The sequence below is a fragment of the Mya arenaria genome, chromosome 12 (genome assembly GCF_026914265.1).
Source record: "Mya arenaria isolate MELC-2E11 chromosome 12, ASM2691426v1".
Taxonomy (NCBI): Eukaryota; Metazoa; Mollusca; class Bivalvia; order Myida; family Myidae; genus Mya; species Mya arenaria.
Window position 1 is genome coordinate 5,528,454 of NC_069133.1, and position 22,858 is coordinate 5,551,311.

The 22,858-nt window shown below is 33.6% G+C and overlaps 1 pseudogene; it reads right to left on the reverse strand.

Moving 5' to 3' along the window:
- The window catches only part of LOC128211705 (uncharacterized), a 106,193-nt pseudogene extending 84,612 nt beyond the window's left edge, over window positions 1-21,581 (reverse strand).
- Window positions 21,582-22,858: the final 1,277 nt, after the last annotated feature.

Consider the following 22,858-nt stretch of genomic DNA (forward strand, 5'->3'; position numbering starts at 1 on the left):
ATTTCGATATACATACAAAATAAAATTTAAAATTACGTAAACATAATTGGACTTTAAGATCCGAATCAAGAAATTTTAAACGTTATAACATTGATAGTGTTTACAGCAGCCACACCATTATAGTCAATCCCATTATATCGGTACGGGTAATGACACTGTCTTTCGTACTTCCGTCCGTCCACTAAAAACCACCACGCGTCCAACAATGACTTGTTAGTATAGGTAAGAACGGGAAACAATTATATTACATCAACATAACGTTGAATTTAATCGATTGTTAACAAACCATTCACGTTGTAAAATTATAAACATGAAAAAACTCCTAACGGTGCAACACATCTGAATTACAAACGTCACTACACATGCAGATTGAAAGGCAGTGGAAGGAATACCCTAGCACTATTTGTCATAGTTTACAAACCATGAATGTCTGCTTCACTCTTTTTTTGTAATAAATCAAGACATTTTGAAATGAAATGAGTGTAATACTAATCTAACACCGAAGTGTGAATGAAAATATAAATTTCAGGTATTTAAAGTAAGATTTAAAAGTGTTTTATACATTAGGTTTTACTAAGACGGGAGATGAAACTGTATGAAGATATTGTGATAAACCTTAGCTTTGACTAAGCCAACAGATGACACTGCGTGAAGGCATAGTGTTATACCTGAGGGCTAACTTAGGCAAGCGATACTCTTATAATAATAATAATGTATAACGTGTTCTACATTAAGGTTGACGTAGGTGAGATAGATGAGACCGTTGATTAATAATGACTGATTGTACCTTTGGTTAATTCTTTTTCATTTGATATATGTATTTGGTCGTTTAGAAGTTTATTCAAAAGTCACCGGACTTTTTTTGTATTGACTCTATGTTTGATATCCCGGAAAGCATGTACCAAATTCCATATTTATATTACCAGTGATGCTGAATACGCCGAGGATAACGAAGTCAAGGGTATGATAATATCTCGACTTGTTTTCCTTAACAAAAACAGTTTTTCACATAAGTATTGCTAGATAAATACTAGGATTTTTTTTTCGTTTCTAAATCATCCAACATATGTTTGGCTGGATTATTATAATAAAACATAATCTAATTTGTATTTTTATTGCTGCCCAACTGTTTATGTATACACCATATTCACAGTAAAATTACAAAGCGATAAACCCTCGAGGTAAATTACACGTTGATTGGTTTGTGGTTAGAAGATACATTTTGAGAACCAATTTAACGGCTATTGCCTGGCTTGACGTATTCAAGATAATGCCATGGTATAAAGATTACTTACTGGTCGATGCTAACAAATGTCGCTAAAGCATTCCCCCCCCCCCATCAGGGGCCTAGCAAGGCCTAAACAACTTGTAGGCCCGATGGTTCTAGGGGAGTTCTTGAATGCCCATCCCAAAGATTTCGTTCTAAATTAGAAGCAAAATAGTTGAATTTGGGAGCATTCCAGAAGAAAAACAAAAGTCACAATTACATCCATTTTATATGCAGATTACACGAACTTGAATATGTATGCAATGATTACAATGAAATTAATATCAAGCACATCACCCAGAACATAGTTTAGATAAATACCTGACTTTCTTTTCTTATAATAACGTTATATACGACTTTTGACTTGTTATTAGTTTTTATTGCATTTTGGGGTTATTTAAATTCACTTCAAAACAGTTGTAGACCCAAGGCTACACTGCATATATGTAGCTACTTCACTGTCCATATAATATGACACGATTGTTTGATAACCGATTGGCAATTAATCTGGAAATTTGGATTTCAAGAACATGAATGTACATAAAGTTAATTAAGGAATTTGTTTTAAACTACTTTTCTTTTCATATGAATGTTTGCATAATTGGTAGACGTGCTGATAAATTTAATGAGGCCGTATATTTTCTCATAAGGAATATTTAAATGCCATAATTAGAATAAGAGAGGCCACCTTAAGACATAGTATTACGCGTCGCGTCATCCGATATAGATCTCTTTGTTTCGTTTATCCCACATCAGGTCACCTACTTACCCCGTAATTTAAAATGTATACTTGTCATCAGAAACCGTATCACGACATGAAATGCATCAACTGTAAATGATCATTTTATCAACCATTGTCTGTTATTTACTTTAATGTAAACTAAACCAAATTTTCTTTGGCGATATGAGTTGAACAAACTTACTTGAAATATATGTGTTGACCCTCTGGTTTAAGATAATGGGTTCTTGTTGTCTGATTTATTTGCCATATAGTTTCTGTAGAGTTAGGTATACAGTATCTTGATGTTGATTTTGTATTTTATTTGATGTAATATCGCTAAAGCCATTGTTAGGGTGCGTTACCGCAAAACAAACGCAGCAAACCCCAAACACTGTTTTTAACTGTTTGTCAGCTCCTTAATGTAAATGCTCTGATTCATGTTAATGTACATCATAACATTTAAGGAATTGACATAATAAGTAACGGTTCTATTATCTATTTTTATTTTTTGCAATTTATTTAAGGAATATTCGCTTTTTTCGCGTGTTTATGCTGTATGATCTGGTTGTCATTGTATCCCTTGTCTTACATGTCTGTTTTTCTTTGCAAATCCACATGAACTATAATTTCTTTTGAATATCGACATGATCAATAGTTTGCAGTTGACAGGTAGCGATTTCATATATCTATTTTGTTTAGCAAATTCCAATATGCGCGTTTCTATGGGATCGAGTGCTAACAAGACCTTCACTTCAGCATCTATTTCAATATACTCCCGGTTCAGGTTATATTCAAAGACCACACTGCCGGCCTATTTATGTATCGATAAACGTGCACAGAAAACTATAATGCTGACAGTTTTAATAACATTTAGCGTGAATAATTGTTCCTTAAGAAAACAGCTTATTGTTTAATCAATCGTTATATCTAAATTACACTTTTCATATAACCTGATTAGCTTCCGCTGGGTCGGGATACCCGCTGTGTCACTTAAATCGTTTCAACACGAATGAAAACGCTAATAACCTTCATGAAAAAGGTAAATAGCAGCAAAATTGTTGTCGTAATCAATTCAAAGAATTTGGCAATGTAGATTTATAAGTTTATTCTACAATATTCTTTCTTACCCTTGATTTTACTGAATATGTGATTTTTACGCGATACCCATATGTATACTTTTGATATTGTTCAATAAGACCTTAATTTGTTCGGACAATGTGGTATACAAGCAAAAGTAATTCATTATCCAACGAATTTATCGACAACACAAACAAAACAATTAAAAAGTCTTTGTCGGGGTAGTATAGTTCACGTGTATCTGAAATTAAACAAAAAACACACTTGTTAAAAAAGTGTTATTGACGCCTGTTTCGGTTTTAGTTACATCAAACCGCGAACTACCTTTTTTGTTTTACTTTGTTTAACCTTACTTTCACTATTTATCATGGCCATCTTATTAAACATTTATATTGTTGATTATCAAGTATGTGAATATACTTTCAGAAAATATGTCAAACAAAGGTAATGAAAAACATTAGTGCTTACCTACCGACATATATGTTTTGCCATTTAACACTATCGAACTTGGTGTGTATTTATATATTATATGCTTAGTCACTATATCAATTGAATACGTTCTTAAAAATAAATGTACAGTTGTTACAAGGTAAATTACAAAGAGGAACATAGCAACTTCATACATAACTCTGGTTTATTCATTATCTCGTGTGCAAACCAAATACGTCAGAATCTGATGGGACGATAGTATTTATCGGAAATAATATTTGTCTGTGATCATCCTCTAATTATGTTTTAGCCTTGAGTATTTGAGTGTTAAAGTCAAATAAACAAATTGGATGCTCGTCTTCTCAAGCAATGTAAACATGCTTTTTTCAATTACCGTTCCTCTCCATTCCATTTCCGCGAACAAACATACCACATTTTCACTGACGTTTGGCACATTTTGTATCATAGATAACAATAAATCTTGCCAACACCAGCTGTCAGGATTCATCAAGTATAATTGCATATTCTGTGGAAGATGATATGCTTAACCTCTCGTATAGCAAAGGCTGCCGGACATTTTATTGTCCTAGATCAGATATCATACACTGAAGATGTTGTAAAAGGGTCAAGTGCCGTCACATCGCCTGCTGTAAACTCCTATCCTGCCTCTTGCTATCCATTGTTTTTAAACATTTATTGATACATCTTTGTTGTTTGTACAGTGTATGTCGCTCGTTCAGTGGCGATTAGGACTAATCATCTTGCACTTCTTGGCTTCTCCCTGTCATCATTTCCTTTTTTTTTAAATTTGATAATTTTATAAAAAAACTATGTGAAACATTACAGAAACAAGCTCAGTAGCAAAACATTTAAACATAAACCCGGTTTTATGGCACTGGGTAAACGCCAAAGACATGCCCTTAGCCTTTTTTAACTCCCAACAGGGGACCAAAGATCGTTGATTACATTCGATTGTGTAATCGTTTGTTTCATATACCACCAAGTTATATACATTTCAAGCTGTTAACGCGTGTAGTGTTAAAGGGAGCTCTTGATATTGGAAGTGACAATTGTTCAACCTGTACAGATAAGATGACTAAAAGTAATGCAAATAACGGAACTCTCTATGGGAGCGTGGTATCGTGTATGGTGAAAGAGAACCTGGAATAACAATTAAAGTTGAACGAACTGCAACAGCTTTAATGTATAGTCGAACCGTTACTTGCCATTAAATGTTTGAGGTATAAACGCAGTTAAACATGTACATTAGTGAAGTAAATTACTATTACATTTCGGTGTATTCATGATGCACTGATCATCATAGTTATGGAACAGTTGGTATTAACTAATTGAAACTAACTGATGTTACCGGTTTCCATCATTTGAATGCACTTTGAGTTGATGGTTGCAAATACAAAGCACAATGGTACGATCCAACATACTCTTAAAGAAGGGCAGGCACTCAAAGTAAGGAAACAACAGAGTCCGTTTACTGGTGCAAATTTGATGTGAAACGCCTTGGATATTGGTCTCAGCTTAACTAATGTGTCAATAACATTGCATCAATCAACGTGACTATTTTCCCTGATATCAACAGTAGATAAGTACTCTTTCTTAGACAGAAAAGCTACATGCAGTGAAATAATGTCTATTGTTCCGGTAGGTTGTAACAAATCTATGAAAGCATTTGTATGTGTAGTTTGCGCTTTAAAGTTATAAACGACGTCGGCTTCAATGCAATCGCGACTAGTTCAATTAACTGTAACGTAAACAATGCTTGCACTCATCTTTATACAAAGCATTAAATATTTTAAAAGGAGTTGTCAAAAATTACCTGTTTAAGACGTATTACGTAGAAAGATACGATAAGGTATATACATCATTATTTTCAGGAGTCTACACCTTTCGTCACTAAGATTCACGCAAGCTAAAAAAATATGATATACATCATCAATAAACATACTAGATATACAGAACAGCGAACAAACTTATTCCTAGTTCTTTATCCTAGCAGATACATGTGTTGACCCTTGCCGTTTGGGGCCCTTGTCTTGTGCCCTTAAATAAGGTTGTTGTTGTTGTTTTTTTAATTTACGACTACTATTTTGCGTTGTATTATTAACGCCATAAATCATTTTACCTTATACACAGACATTGAACTTAATATATTCCCAGTACTTTCTTGGGACAATATTTCAACAGTATTAATCGGGAACATAACAGAGATATATATTTGCTGGCTGATTTCATGAAATGACGGATAGATTGATGTTTTATAACTGAAAAGCTACATATTATGTTATTCAAAACTTCCTTGTTACCTTTTGATTAACTTCCGTTATATTTCAGCTTCAACACTTCGCGTTAACTGTAACCCTGATTAACTGTTGAGGACAAATAGTTCATCTTCTATCAACATAAAACACATTTTTTATCCGTTTTATGTCTTAATCGTATTGTAACGCATTGGATCCATACATTTGATGCATGATACTGGTTGTTACAATTTAATTCATAATCAAAGTGTTACTTCTTATAAAGCAAACATGACACACTAATGTAGAGAAATCGAGACTGTGTTTATCTTTACCTTGAGACATTAACAATATTTAATATGTTGTTGCTGTCATTTGGGAATATTACTACCAAGAATGCCAGTGATACATTGTCCAATGTTGACAATAGAAATACCGAACGAAAGTTCACAGATTGTTAAATTCAGTGGAGAACGTTTACTAATTTAAAATATTATGGCATTGTGTTCATTGAAGTATTTTTTGACAAGTTATCCATAGTTAACATCATTACTTAGATGTATGCTAATATTAAGTAAAACAAGTATAAAGCTAACAATATGCATATAATCATGGTATCGGGTGTGCAGCATCATATATCATTAGAGTGAAAGTAAGAGATTATCCTGCTGGCCGTTTTATGCATCAATGAATGTGCATAGAAATAGTTCTGCTAAAGTTTTGATATTATTAAGCATTATTATTTGTTGCCAGGGAAACAGCTAAATGCTCATTAAATTGTTATATTTCAGGTACAAAATCAATTGAATTCTGGTGATTCGTTTGCGCTAGTCGCTTAGTGACGCAGCAGTCTTTTATGAAATGGAGCGAATACAGTGAAGTAGCATTAACACTTTTTTAACAATGAATTTAAATCCGATATTTTATGTTAAAGATAATTAGTAGAAATAATTTAAACATTTTTGTCAGCTTTTTTCGATGTCAAACGTTTGTTTTATTTTACTTCAATCGTTAAACGAATTATAAAATTACCTTTCGAACTCAAGTTTATAAAAATGCGTTTTAGCCGCCTATATCATGTTTGTTTAACGCAAAACGCTAAGTATTTTCTGGTTGTTTGTTGCTTTCTTACTTCTAAAAATAATTATTCCAAATAAATGAACATTTATATTGACGATTGACTAGAAGGTGAGTTAACTTTAATCAATTTTTATGCTAAACAACATATTTTATTGTTGGCCTTTTCGAAAAACATGTATTACCATTGAACATTGAATACTTGGTTTGTATAATGAACAATTATTACATTCTAAGTTCGTTTATCAATCAAATTACAGTCAGAACCCGTTGGCTCGAATTAACTTGGCTCGAGTTTATCGATGGCTCGAAGTGAATGTTAAATACATGTTCCTTTATGCTGAACGTAAGCAACCCCTGATTGGCTCGAATTATCCGAGGCTCGATGTATTTTCGCAGGTCCCTTGGATGTCGAGCCAAAATCATATAAACATCTGTTTCATTCATTATCTCGTGTTAAGATTAAGCACTCCAGGTTTTAGAGAGGTGCTAAACATCTCAAGACATTACAATTGTCTGTGATTTTCTATACAGTACGTATTAACTCTGACCCTTGGGTGTTCTAGCGTTAATCAAATCAAATTGTATCTTTGCGTTCCAATGCATTGTAAAATTGCCTGTTTTCAAATTCCGTTCCCCACAATTTCATTTCCGCTAACAAACAAATCACATTTACTCCGACGTTTGATACATTTTTTATCATAGACAATAAAACAGGTCACTGTCAGCTGACAGGAATCATCAAGTTTAATTGCAAACAGAGGTAAAAATGAAATGGTTAACCGATCGTATAGCGACTGTTGTTGGACACGTTATCATTCTCGATCAGATATCTTACAGTGGAAACTTTGCGGGGATATCAGGTGGTGTCAGTTCGACATCATTGGCGGCTCAATTGAGCCGTTATAGAAAAAAAGTCTTTTACGAGTAAATGAAAATAGTGATTGAATAATTATTAACGACTTTATTTCAAGTTTGTTTTATATTTGTCTGGATGGTTTATTTGTTATACACACTGACTGATTCATCAGCTAGATGTAATTCATTGAATTCTGGTTAAGGAAACAAGCATTTAATATAAAAGTCTGCCGACCGGCTACTCTACTGTTATACAATACGCACTTCCTAGCTCACTGGTGTTTTCAAACGGCAGTCTAATGGTTTATGCAGCATGCTATGCGGGGCCAATTACATGCCCTATACAGTAACCTGTATTGTATGCAGGAAAAATGCATATTGAACACAATAACGCCTTGAACAATTGGTAATACCAGTGACGGATCCAATATGTAAAGCTTATTATTCATACACAATTCGAATGAAATTGGATTTTACGGGAGTATTTTGTCTTATATTAAGGTTGAGTATATCAGATGATACATATAATGCTGTTCAATTCCTGAATGAAAGTACTGGCCATATTAAAATACGCGTATATTGTTTTCATCGGCGCGTTAAAACAAACACATACTAAAATAGCAGGCAGTTAATGCTTTAGCTTACCAAAATAATAACATTTCCACGATGACAGACATGCAAATAAGTATAGCTAAGATGTATACTCGGTTGATGTAAAGCATTACACTGTTGATTTTTTCGTACAATTTCCATGTATTCCCATTTACCCATTTCCATCAACAGATTTAGTGTAATGAAACGCGAACAAAATCATATTATAATGCAATATTTAATCATATCCCTTTATTATTGGAAAGTGAGAATTGGCAATGCCCTTTGATTAGTTATGAATTGAAGGTAAATACAAAAGTGGTTGACACAACACTACAGAGAAGAAAAGTTTAATGTCCACTTAAATATATCAAGGCAGTACAAACCCAGCTGCCAGAATCCTACTGGGATCTTGTTTGAGGTATTAAATTCCCATTAATATGGTGCTTATAGTTTCAAACCAATTTCAATTAAGTTAACCTCTTTCAATATTTTGTTTTTGCTATTTTTCAAACTTTTAGATTCGTGACATTTTTTGAGGAGATAAAACATTCTGGTGTAGCATGTACAATAACAATTTAAACTGTGAAGTAGCTTGAAACAGAGAGATATCTACGAATTAACTATGCAATAAAATATTAATTTGATACTCCTTGTTGTTACTCAAATGATAATTAAAACCAAGAATCACATTTATAACACATAAGACAAAAATGACCGCCGCTTGAGAATGTCTTGATATGAAGTCTATTTTATCTCGCATCAACACGTTATTCGTCTTCTTTACATATCTGGTAGTTGATACTGATATACTTGGAACTAATCTGCGTTGCCAATCAACTCACACGATGTTTTGCAAAGGTCTATTGTACGTGAGACAGGGCGTCAATCATCTGGAAATTAAAGATAAACTGGCATTAATATTTGTGTTAACAGACAGAAATAGGAAACATCTTTTTTCCGTGGCAGCTTTAAGAACTTGTTCTGCTTAAATAGTTAATAGTAAAATTATAATAAATAACCTTTTAATATCTCTTTATGTAAGAGAAGGAAAATTTATAAGTTATTTATTGGTCACCTTTTTAAAAGTATATGTTTCAACATTATTAAAACCAGCATTAGTTTTCAGAACGAAACTAGTTATTAGTTGTTAGGGACGCCTTAAAGTTTGTTAATTTAGAGTCTCAAACATGTTGGTCAGTCATATAAAATTTTCCTTCAATATTTGAAAGCACGCATATGTTTTATTGCCATGCTTGATTAACCAGTGAAAACGGTTTACTACAATAGATAAGATAATCCATTACCGTCACTCAAACAACCGTGGATATATTCGTTGTTATTATATATAACCTTTGTCAGAGACTACCTGTTAGTTAAGTGCCTTGCAAGGAGTAATTATCTAAAAAAATATCCGTTATGCAATGTCTAATAAAATCCATAACACATCAAACAACGGGCATGAACATAGTTATAATATGGTAAAATAGGAGCGATTTCAGAATTTGAAGGCAAATTAATCGTAGAAAGCCGAAATCATCACGATATGCTTCATATACAAAAACATCCAATATTGCCTATGACGTGTTTCTGAGAGCACAAAATATGATATATATATATTGAATGAACTCTATTTCGTTCCCATCTTTGATACTTCAATAATGGTTATTACATGGTAATTACATGTATATATATGTGGTTACATACAAACACATTTCACAGGAGACTCTTAAAAATATCAGGTTCAGTCCAGTAATTGGTTAATTCTTTTTACATATTTGCTTTAATTTGGTAAAGGCTATGACGGTAACTTGCTGGCGTTGTTAACTTTTTTAGTACCGTTCTGTAAATTTATATAGTTTAACTTCTAAAAAACTTGTTATCGCAATCAACTAATGCCATAAATTCTTCATATTAGATTTTCTACTCTGATTATTCCTCTCAAAATGTATGAGGATTAATTCTTACGGTATGTATTATGCCGTTGGGCAATGTTACTCGTTCCTGTCTCTTTATTAGCACATTTAAAGAATGAGGTCAACGGATTTGAGTATTGAGAGACTTGTCAGTTATTCTAAAAGCATCAGGTTATTAATTGAAGACATTTATAGTGCTTACTTTTTTAAGTTTTCATTATTCAAATTATACAATAATCACCATGTTTGTAGGAATCCGCTCAAAAACAATGCAGATACGTATGTTTGTTGCAATGACATGCTGACATTTGAGAATAATATAGATGTTGGTTAATATTTATATACAAAAACTACAAAAACAAGCTCAGTAGCCGTAAGTTTAAACATTAACCCCGTTTAAAGATGCACTCTTACTACATCAGTCTGAGTTCAGTATTATCTTTGTACAAGTACTTGAATATTCCATAATGACCAAACAAACGCACGTTCAATGATGTTCGGTAGACAGGTATGTAGCTCGTTTCAATGCATTATGGAGTCACACTGTTCTAAAAAAGTACCATATAAAATAACCCGCATGCGTTTAAAGACTATCAGTACATTTTATACTTAGTGAAGAATTGAGAACCATTCTTTAATGGCTTAAGCGGCAACAAAAACATTGAAGTTGTTAATTCACTCAATGTTTTTAAATCTAGATACATGGAAAACAATACAGGTACAATTCACCCACCTTAACCCACTCTTAAGTTGAAAATGGTGCAAGCAATTTTAGCGAATTTAGACAAGATGTTGTTATGATTATTAGATAAGCTTCTGAACAACTGAATACAGAAGAAACAAATCGGAAGGATACATATATCGATACCATCATCTCATGTTCATCTACATTGAAATTGTGTTTTGCATTTAAAAAGTTTGTCTGTTGTACTACTCGGCATTTAACTGTAGTCATCATTGTATAAACGGTTATACACAATTAAGAACGTTTACGACGATGACAATATACAGGCCAATAACCATGTACAGTTGGACAAAGAGTAGAAGGGAAACATAATTTGATTTACATGACGTAGAGTAAACATTAACATACATATTAAAAGCTATTACCACCACGATAGGATGGATATAATAAATTTCAGATAAAAATGACAACTCAGCATGTCTTGATGTAGTTCATCTCCTGTTAAACTTTCGTTCGTATTCTATATATCTCGGTTATTGATGAACATGGAAATAATCTGCGTTGTCAATCAACTCACGCGAGGCTTTGCACAGCTTTATTGTCCCTTAGACAGGGGGTCAATCAGCCGGAAATAAAAAAGAAAATTGCAATTGATATTTTGCAAACTGACAGAAATGCCAATTTCTCAATAACCAATGGCAAATGCTAATTAAGTTTGTCTTAAAATAGTCAAACTTGGCGATATTAAAAAGGAATTTATGGAGTTCCACACATTCTTTAGGTTAAACCCTTTTGATATCATGAAACACAAAACAGCAAAACAACAATATATATATATATATATATATATATATATATATATATATATATATATATATATATATATATACCTGGAATACTATTATTGTTCCTTTCGAGTAATGGAACGATTACGATTATCAATGTAATTAATACAGAATAAACGACTTAAAATACAACGAGTTTAGCTATTCACTCACATTCAGCGGCACAGGTTATGTTTAGATACCATCCTGCCAGCCTGAAGTTCATCACCAATTCACCGTGATAGTTGAATAATACAATTACAGAAAAAAAATATTTCTGCCGATAGCATTCATATAATTGCGGATTTATTATTATTTTTTCAGAAAGAAAAGTTATAAACTGTAAAGATTAAGTGTTTCGTATGAGTGTGTTCGACTTTAAAAGTGTCAAAAATGTTGCTTCAATTAACTTCATTCAAGTCCATGTATCTTGTACTTAAATATTTGAAGTAAAGATATACGTTGCTTTGCTCTCTGTTCTTTTAACTGTAGAACTCCAGTTTTAATGGAAAAACCAGCAGTCATAAATCTAGCTCATGTTTAAATCTTTGTGTGAGGTTGATGGCTCTAACATCGATTGAACTTAACTGAATGGGGCATCATGAATGTGCTTCACAGATTTTTAAAGAAAGTAATCTTCATCAAAATTTACAAGAAATGTTATGATCAAAATAATGAAAACTTCTTGACTGCTCATTGGAATTCTCTCTGAAATTGAGACATAAGACAGTGTTAGCTTGCGTGACAAGAAAGCCGAATAAATATCGAATGTCCGCAATATAAATCACACAGAAAATATGCACCTCTGTATCACCCAAGAGTTTTATCCTCGTGTATTGCGACTTATTTTTAGAGCATTCATTTATAATAGGAAAATCACTGGCAACGTTATACAAAGCAGAATAATAATATTTCTATTATCAGTTTTCCAAGAGTAAACGGACACAAAGTTCAGAAAAAAGTGACCCAAATATTTAATATTTCAACCATTACATACAAGTTTTTAATTCGGCATTTATGTCACATTCATCTAGAAATCATTTATCAAATAAACATGTTATCACAAATTGCCTAGACCGTCTCCGTCTCAACACTGACGCACAGAGCAACATAGCTTGTGTGATTTTGAACCTACGTTAGAGTTACTTAGCTTCTTATTTTCTCATAAATATAAACCTAGACACCGCCTGTGATCCTGCAACCCACTGAAACAAAAAAAATAAATTAGCGAGCGAGTTGATACGTTAAATTCACCTAGAAACATGCATATGGGCTTTCGCCTCAACTCGGATAAAACCCAGCGTCAGGGACATCGGCGAATATATATGGCCGCGATATTCATCGAGGTTCTCTTGAAAGCATATTGAACTCGTTCGGGGCTTGTGTTATCCTTTGAATATTAATTTAAGAAGATTAAGATCCTACGACCCAAATAATGTAAATTGCTTTGTGACTTTTAACACACAATCAATTGTTGTGTAAAATAGATGATCATTTACTTTTTCAAACAATCAAAGTAAGCGATTTTTAGACTTTCAGGTCAGTTCCATCACGTTAATTGATGTGTCTATCAATATAATATGCAACAAGAACATAAATCATTGAATGTCAAATGCAATCTCGGCAAAGTGAGCACGTAATAAAAAAATGACTACAGAAATTTGATTTGAGCACCTGGCCCAAAACAAGTGAAATACTCAGTCATTTCTCAAACTATTTTTAAAGGGCATTCTCTTGTGCTCAATTATAAAAAGCTGATAAGCATTTTATTTCAAAACTGAATCAAAAATATTATCTTTGAACACAAAATGTATTTAAGTTATTACACAAAAATAAAAAAATTGAAACTCAAGTTCACGTTTTCCTCTGCAATATTCTTTAAATACAACTTTGACAAAATATTTTATCCACATAATCCATGAAATAATGCGCTTTTTTGGTATTACTGATATTGAGATTTGTCTTAAGTTTTGTCGTAATTTTGGGGCCAGATCATTATTTACTACAAAGCTCATTATTCTTTCTATTCGTGAAATGTTGTAGGAGAGTGCTTTAAATAGTTTTGATTGTACCATTTTGCAGTGTTTTCTTTATATATTTGTATGCATTACAAATATTCGTTACCGAGTTCACTGAATTGGAAATCGAAAGCAATATTTCCATCTGAAATGTTAACAATTTTCTTGTGACGATGATATACGTTCAAATAGGGCGGCACTGGGGCACTAGTGTTAACAGTTATTTTAAAATGTTAGCGAAACGCAATATGGTACAAATACTAGTAGTTACTACACCCATTCCGTTTGTGATTGAAACAATACATAGCTTGTATACTGTTAATATATCGGGAATTGGTTGCATTCACTATAAAGAGTTACAGCATAACAACTTTCTTTAGAAAATAAATCATGAACAACAAAGGCTTCCTTAAATGTGTATACCTACCAGATGCGTTGCAGTAAATAGGAAAATGTGTATACATTCCTCATTGTTTTCTAAATATAGATCTACTAAACTTTCTTTAAAGTGTATGTGTCTTCGTAAGCTTAAGTCCTCGTCAGCAAAACATTAAACCTGACTGCATTGGAAATGTGGGGTTCATTTTTTTATCTATTTTTACATATACATATATTAACACGCACATGATTATGACTTTACATTAGGGATTCGGAATATACAAAATAATGGCCTTTAAACATGCAATAAACCTCATTGGGCTTTCGCACTAAACTATTAGGCATGTTTGCCTATCAAATGATGTTCATTTCCTGTGTTGACGTTATTTTGATTAGATCGTTATTTTCCAGAGAAACTAATTTATTGTCTGTTAAATGGATACCGGTTTTTTTAAACACCTTTGAGTATCTAGCAGACGATAATGCATATTTGTTATTGTTAATTTTCATAACGATAACCTTATATCCATGAGCTCCCACAAATCCTGAAAAACATCAGTAATATTGTATCATTCCTATAAAAAAGGGGAAGTCTACTTTGAGATGATCGCCTTCTGATTTTGATAACGCCACTATTCAAATTCGAATGCAATCATCAATATAATAATATTCAGCATGTAAATTGTAAACTGTAACGTACATAATTTCACATATAATTCGCACCAATTCCCAAATATGTACATTTATCTGATATGTCAGGACCTTTATGTAAATGTATTAATTCATGTTAATACAATCAAAAACCTTGGAAAATAAGGTAACACTTCTCTTTGTCATTATTCGTGCAACTTATTGTTGAGCATAAAGTCTGTTGGTATTTTGTAGTGTAAAGCATTGCCCTACTGTCATTTATGTCACTGTCAACAAGTCCCAAAACTTAAAAAAGTTAAGTATAATATTTTTGAAGACACGCAATTAATGTGTTGGACCTGAACCTTTTTGCGGAAATATTGGCGATGCCATAAATCGGTGCATAGTTAGGAAAAGACCAAACTTAAGTTGATTGTAGGGAACATCAGTTGCAAACCTAAATACAACCGTTAAATACATAAACAAGTATTTTGATTATATTACCCACATGTTTGCATAGTGGAATGGAAAAGTCACTATTACATCACAGTTGATGTTGCTGATTTGAGTTTGTTTATAAGTTATGGCATAGTGTAGTATACAACAGCCCCATTACTGCAGATGACACAGTCACATTTAAATATAATATATGCAAGATTAATTGGAAATGGGCGGCTTTCCAGAAGTATCCCTCAAATACAAATTGTTTCAATGAATCGTCATACTTAATCCTTTACCTGCCAATGATTTTGCCAAACCAAGAAGTCCGTTTAGAAGGCCAACTACAGCTTAGACAAGATACATTGTCATATTAAGCGTCAGTGGTATTGTGCCATTGATCGGTAGATGACCGTATATCAGTAGTAGAGCCAAGGTCAAACTGACACTTGTTTGGATACGTTTTTCTTTGGTTTAACTTTTTAACGCCTTGACTCACGACCATTAACATTCAGTAGCAGTGTGCCCTTGACAACCAGATTACCTCTATCATTATTGGGAGTAGTCTTTGGAAAGTGCGGGGGGACTATTTTCTACAGTGACATGATAACTTTATCGACACGAAACCAGATCGGTTTGACCTTAGGCCAAACATTACAACTAGCTTGTTTTTGGCTAGTAAACTCCTATTGTTTTGATGCCTTACATCAATGTGAATATCAACGTATATGCTATGTGTGCAAGTTTGTCTGCACAACAACTGGCGAACCACTTGACCAGTGGCCATGCAACATTCCATGTAGTCTGCTGGTTTTGACGTGAACAATTCAAAGGTAGAGTCATTGGTAATGTGTTTGACTTAAAATCAATGCGGTCCGGTAAATGTAGTTTTACAAGGCAGTGTTCAGAATGCATTAAATGAAAGCTTAGACTGATTGTTTTGATTTTGTTGAACACGAGCCATTCCGATTTTTACGCTGCGAACATTTCATCAATCGTAGCAATTAACTTAATTTCAATTAAATCTACCACGAGACACGTACATCAGTCGCGCAGACTCAGTGAGAGTTGCATGTAATCGCGGCAATTACATTTCCGTAATCAATCACCCACCGGAATAATGAAATACATTTAATTGATTTGTACAGAATATCGTTTCAGGGATGTCTAGTGACTACGAAGCTCGTTAATTATAATCATGTTGTTCTACAGAAGTGCATCATAAATAGTTTGGTAAAGGTATATTTGTTTTTTTGGAATATCAAGCGCATGCACAAGCTAGTTATTTAATACGTGTGGTGTTAAAGGTAGCGTTTTGATACATGTTGTGTATGTGAAGTAGTGGTAAACAAAGTTCAGCGGTGTAGGTGGTTCGGGCGGTTTAGAGGTTTAAGTGGCATAATTGGTAAAGGTGGTGTTATTATGTTTATTTTATTTGATATTTTTCGTTAAATTTGGTTATATAAATAGGTAAGACCTACTTTGTCACAATATAAGTGTGTTTAAAGTATGACGCACATTGTGTTCATATCATACCCGCAATGATTTTAAGCAGTATCTTCATTAGTAGTACACGTATACATTTGTTTCATTAATGGTGCAAGGGTATTCGTAACACTCCTGCTTCTTCTTGTTCCATGAACATATGATTCAGATTCAAGGCACCGTTAGAAGAACTTTTATGTTTGTTATTTACAACGTTAATGGTTTCTTAGCAATATATTGAATGGAACGTTATGTTGATAATGTTGTGTATTTAACTTCAGCCAATAGCGACACCTCTTGCTGATAAGCCACGCCTATGTACTACTACATGCTGCATGCTATCACAGTAGTTTAGTTCTCAATGACTGTTCTCAAGTACTAGTAATACACCGTAAAACTGTTGTTATTTCTTGTTGTAAACACAACAGATAATCTATAACAGTTTTCTGTGTTTGACGATACCGAAATGTCATAATTGGACGTGCGGTGGTTGTCAGTGGACGGACGGACGAATACATACCTTTATAAATGACCGTACCAATAAAGTGGGCGTGAGTATAATATTGTGGTATCCCTAAATAGTAACAATAGCATTCAGACTTTCTACATTCGGATCTGAAAACTGAGAGTTAAACTGAACCTGATTTTGACACTATTTTATGACACACTTTTGTCGGAGATTTTAATACATTACCCGTTAGGAAAGAAAATGTATTATTAAGTTTAAAAAACGTTTATATGCCATCGTTTTTTCACACTCTTGCCCTGTTTCGTATTTCATGAAAAGTGCTACTGACTTGCATACCTTGTCGTTGCTTACGCGCTGAAATTACCTCCTATTTTCTTCTTCAGAGAACAACTGTAAACCAAGTGTTATTGGAGACAATCCGACTGCCCCTACTGGGAACTTGTTTTTGAATTCAAAACGTATTAAAATGTCGCTATTAATCTAAAGTCAAGTTCAATTAGGTTTTACACCTGCAAAATCTGTCTTGCATAGCTAATTGTTTGGCAAATATTTAAATTAAAGAATACTCAATTCCTAGGAGAACAAGGTTTTTGAATGAACATGCAAAAATCTTACTCTTAAATCTTTCGAAGCAGAGAGAAAACTACGAATAAAATAAGAGATACATAATGAAGTAGGTACTTATTATTGTCACTGAAATGACCTTCCAACACACAATCAATTCCCTGCTTGATTGAAATGTATCATCGTTTAGCCTAGCCTCCAGTGTCAGTGTCACACATATTTTACAAAGAAAAAAATGACCTCTTGAGCATGTCTTGATATGTCTTATTTCATCTCCTATCAAAAACTCATTCATTTTTTTTCCTTAAAGTCAGGTAGTTGATAATAACATACATGGAACTTATCTGAGTCGGCAATTTAATTAAATGAGGACTTGCAAAGCTTTTATGTCCACTAGAATGGGCACCAATGTTCTTGAAATAAAATAACAACTGGAATGAATATGTAAACGGAGAGAAAAATCAAGTTATCAAAAACAAACCTTTTACGGCATCTAGAAGATTACTTCGTCTTAAAACAGTCGATTGTGCAATGACTATTAAACCACATTTTTAGAGAACTTGATGTACGTGAAAGGAAACATGGATACGTAATAACTATAATTTCTTAAATGTGTTTATGCACGACTAAATTCAATTTAATGACTAGCATGAGTTTTTGCATAAGAACAAGTAAATTCAGGGTCGCAGTTGGAGCATGAATATTCAATGTGTAAACAAGGTATAGACACCAGTCGTATCCTTGTATGATTGTAGTGGATTTTCTTGTTGTCTAAACTCAAGACAATTCGATCAAAAAGCGTTCAGATGAATGGAAACTATTTTTTGGTTTGCAGAAAGGTGTAGCTCATGCAGAATACTCTAACACTGAACGATAGTATCTATCTCTTTAAATTAGAGTGCATGGTTATGCATTGCACAATGGTGGGCTTGAAATATAGCCATCGTCTACAATCGAGTTTTCACGCACAAGAATGGCCTCTATTGATAATATAATCAACTTTACAGGCAAAGGCTCGGTATCTAAAACATTTAACGTCGACCTTTGACTTGAGGTCCAAGAACAATGCCACAGGGGCACACATTACAACACTCACATTATCATACGTCAACAAACACATGTAACGTGCAAATTTTAGTAGACTCGCTTATGTTTTGGCAGTACTTTTCCCGATAATGCATATGAAAACATTTATAGCATAGCTATTTTACTCCTTTATACAGAAATTGCAACAGAAAATCAATGAAAGTATAATAAAAAGCTTTTTGTTTCATTTAGTTGGTCGCGAACCCGTGCAAGTACATTCTAGGTAAGTTTGAAAACTGAAAACAAAACCTCACTCCACAAGGACTCATACGCAACCTGACGGATACTTTATCCATTTAGCCTTTTGGTGATTCTTGTTATTAACGTTATTCAAAATCGTGGGTTCAAGCCGTCAGTATGTTAGTCGTAAGACGCTTATGATTTGTCACACTGTATTTCGTCAAAGAAAAATGTGCATGTTAGAAAAACTTGAGCGAGTCCCTTTAAAGTTGTTGTTATAACTGATGGGGTAAACGATTTAGTTCAAGTAATCATCAGCACACTTTTATCAACATTAACGTTAAATGTCTGCTACTGCAGGATTAGTACTAAGATAACACCATCCTCTTTGTTTCAAATTGTAGTTTAAACATATTTAAACTATGGGCGACTGTGTATATGAATGAGCCATCATGATTAGAAAACACTCAAAGAGAGAACACATCCGATAATGATCAGTTTACAGGCAAGTAAGGCACACACATCACCTAGCACATTCATGCGATAAGTCGTTCATAATTGAGGATCTGATATGATGTGATGTCCTTTCATAAGCAGAGCATTATTTATTTAATATAACAAAACATTTATTGCTAACGATAATATTATGTTATGTGTGATAGGGTGAAAACGGTGGTAGTTCTTGTAGTAAACTAACAATAAAGGCATGTATTGAAAAAACATAAAAGTTAAGTTATTAAACTATATAAACAAATAATCGTTCAAGACACATGCAACAACTAGGATGACTTTAGCCCTGACACACTGTCGCGTCATTGTCTAAGAGATGCGGGGAGAATATTGTTCACCTCAAGAGCCATAGGAGTTAACTGATGTCGCAAGATTTCGGAGGAAGGATAACTAGTATCTGCGTTTCTCGCATGTCGGTTCTTTTAAGAATTATACACTGTTTGAAAGAGCTTTCTAGTAAAAATTTCGCGACGCCTATGTGTTTTGTCAAGTTTCATTAACATTATCGTCAGTTACTGCATATATTCGATGTATACCGGCCCTCATCAGGTCATTTCTACAGACGAATGATACATGGCGTATAATAAACGGAATAAAATACTAAAATTTAATAATGGAATCACTAACAAAAAGTCTTTGACAATGCCAAATAAATGTATGAAACTGTGCGGGATTTCTGTGTCTGCATCATTTCGAAGTTCTCTTTTTTATCAATTCAGAAGAACCGGGATAAAATCAAAACCACTCATCTGTTTTGCTATACATACAGAACTTGAACATACTTCTCGTGCAGTTCCGTAAAACAATCAAAACAAATATCAAAAATGTTTTGCTCTAAAATCGTTCAAAGCCGTTCAAGGTTCGTATTTTTGGCGCATGATATTGCAAAGATATCGTAGAGCAACGATTTGAACATTTATCCGAATTTACTTTGACGAATTGTGTCCTTCCGCGGCGACTTCGGGAGAATATTATATCGCTGTTTTCGCCGCATGTCACCACATATATATTGTCAGTTTGAGGTATTATTATTTTCGTAAATGAAAAGAATGGCTTTGACCCCTACATTAATTCATACATTTTTGCTGTTTGTACAGTGCGTGTTGCTCCTTCGGTGGCCATTATAACTCATAATCTTGCCATTTACCAGGGTTAAAAAATGATAATTTCATGAGACGAGATGCCCCCAGCTACTTATCCCCCAACAGGATTTCAAAAGACTGTTAATATCGTGCGAATGTTTAATCTCTGGATTCGTATACTACCAAGTTAAATCAATTTCTAATTATTTATAGTGGTGATTGTTCAGCCTATGCATGTATGCCGACTAAAAGTAATGAAAATAATGGAAATATCTATGGGAGTGTCGTATCTTGTAAGATATACGATGAGAGCTTGGAAAAACAATTAAAGTAAAATGAGCTGAAAATGCTTAAACGTATGATTAGTACCCGTTTCTTGCCTTTAAATGCTTGAAGTGTAAACAAAGAAGAACATGCACACTACTAAATTAAATTAACATTTATATCGGTTAGTATATGTTACAAGGATCATTATAGTTATATTACAGTTGGTAATGAACAAATTCAAACAAATTGAAATTACTGGTTTTCATCATTTTAGTGCATTTTGTTAGGATAATTTCTAATACAGAGTTAACATTGTACGAGGAGACCTGCAGCGACAATTGTAACCGAAACGTTTAAGTAGACCTTTATAATATATAAATGTATATAATAGCTGACAGTTTTCATTAAAGACGGATACATAGATGTTTTCTAACTCCAAAGCTAAATATTTACTTATTTATAATGTTCGTCCTGCCTTTTGATTAACTCCCGTTATTGTTGATATTCCTCTCTTGGCGTTAATTGTTACCATGATTACTGTAAGATTGAAGCAATGTGCGTTTAAACAGGGTATTTATAATGGTTGATTTCTGGGCTTCTCCTGTATCTGACGTCCAAACGAACTAAGTTTGACGTAAGTGTCTTTTTCAATGACTCTCTGTCTCTCTGTCACTTCCTCCATTGCTTTATCTCTTCCTCTCTCGCTATCTCCCTCTCTCTCTCTCTCTTCCGATCTCTCTCATCCCCCTTCTTTTTCTCCCTCTCACTCCCCATCTCTCTCTATCGTTTCCTCTCTCTCTCCAACTCCATCACTCTCCCCCCTCTCCCCCCTCCCCCTCTATCTTTCTCTATCTCTCTCCCCCTTGCTCTCCTCGCTTTCTCCTCCCTTCCCTCTCTCTCTCTCTCTCTCTCTCTCTCCTCGCTTTCTCTTTATCTCCCTCTCCCTCTCTCTCTCTCTCTCTCTCTCTCTCTCTCTCTCTCTCTCTCTCTCTCTCTCTCAGATTCAAGCAAAAGACCAGATATATGATATTTACCAATGTCACAAAGACGTGGCAAACAATACAGAAAATAAACTCAATTCTAGTTTTTAATCCCAGTATATTCCTTTCAAAGAAGGCATATACATATACAATTTTGTGACGGATTGCACGTAACGCCAAATACACATTTAACTAAATAAATTCCCGATTCCTTCTGAAGACAATCACATTGGCATATTATTTCAACATTAATTTATCGAGAACATTTAAGATATATGTTTCTGCTAAGAGCTTTAATTTCATTAGTCATGCATAATTGGTTCGTAATGAAAAGCTCATTATTGCATAAATTGTTAATTACAATATCATTACTTTCTTTGATTATCTAACTTTATCGGTCAGATCCCGCAGTTCACGTTAATTGTAAAAGCACAGATGAAGAATAATTTATTTAGTTCTAAAAACGGGACAGCATTTTTACTAAAATTGATATACGTGGCAGAATGAAATTAGTACGAACAATAGAACCGCAAAAATAAACAAGAATTTGTTCTCATAAAAGTACTAGAAGCCGAGATAACTATGGTAAGAAAACAAATATATGAATTCTCAAATTAAACAGAGGATATATGTAATTGATTTTGTTTGTGAAAGACCGCAGTTTTATTCATTGAGCGAGCACCACGAGAGGCGTTTAAACATTAACCAATATGAAAGCATTAGCTTCGGATTGATTTCAAAATAGCCCATGTGTATCTTCAAGAATATTATGAATATATCACGAAACTTAACCATTAATTTTCGCGGAAACTGACGGATTCATCAGCACGTAAAAATATGTTTAGAACATATATTTTTGAAACAATTTTCTATTACTTTCACCTGACATTAAACCAACATGTTTATAGCACACTCCTTATATTAAATGAGACTGATTTAATCATCGTTACGCTTTCGAAATTACATTGAAACTGCAGGAACAAGTCCAGCAGTTAAATCATTACGCAATAACCCAGTCTAATGGCACAAGGACAGGGCCGAAAAACACTAACAAGATACATCATAAACCAG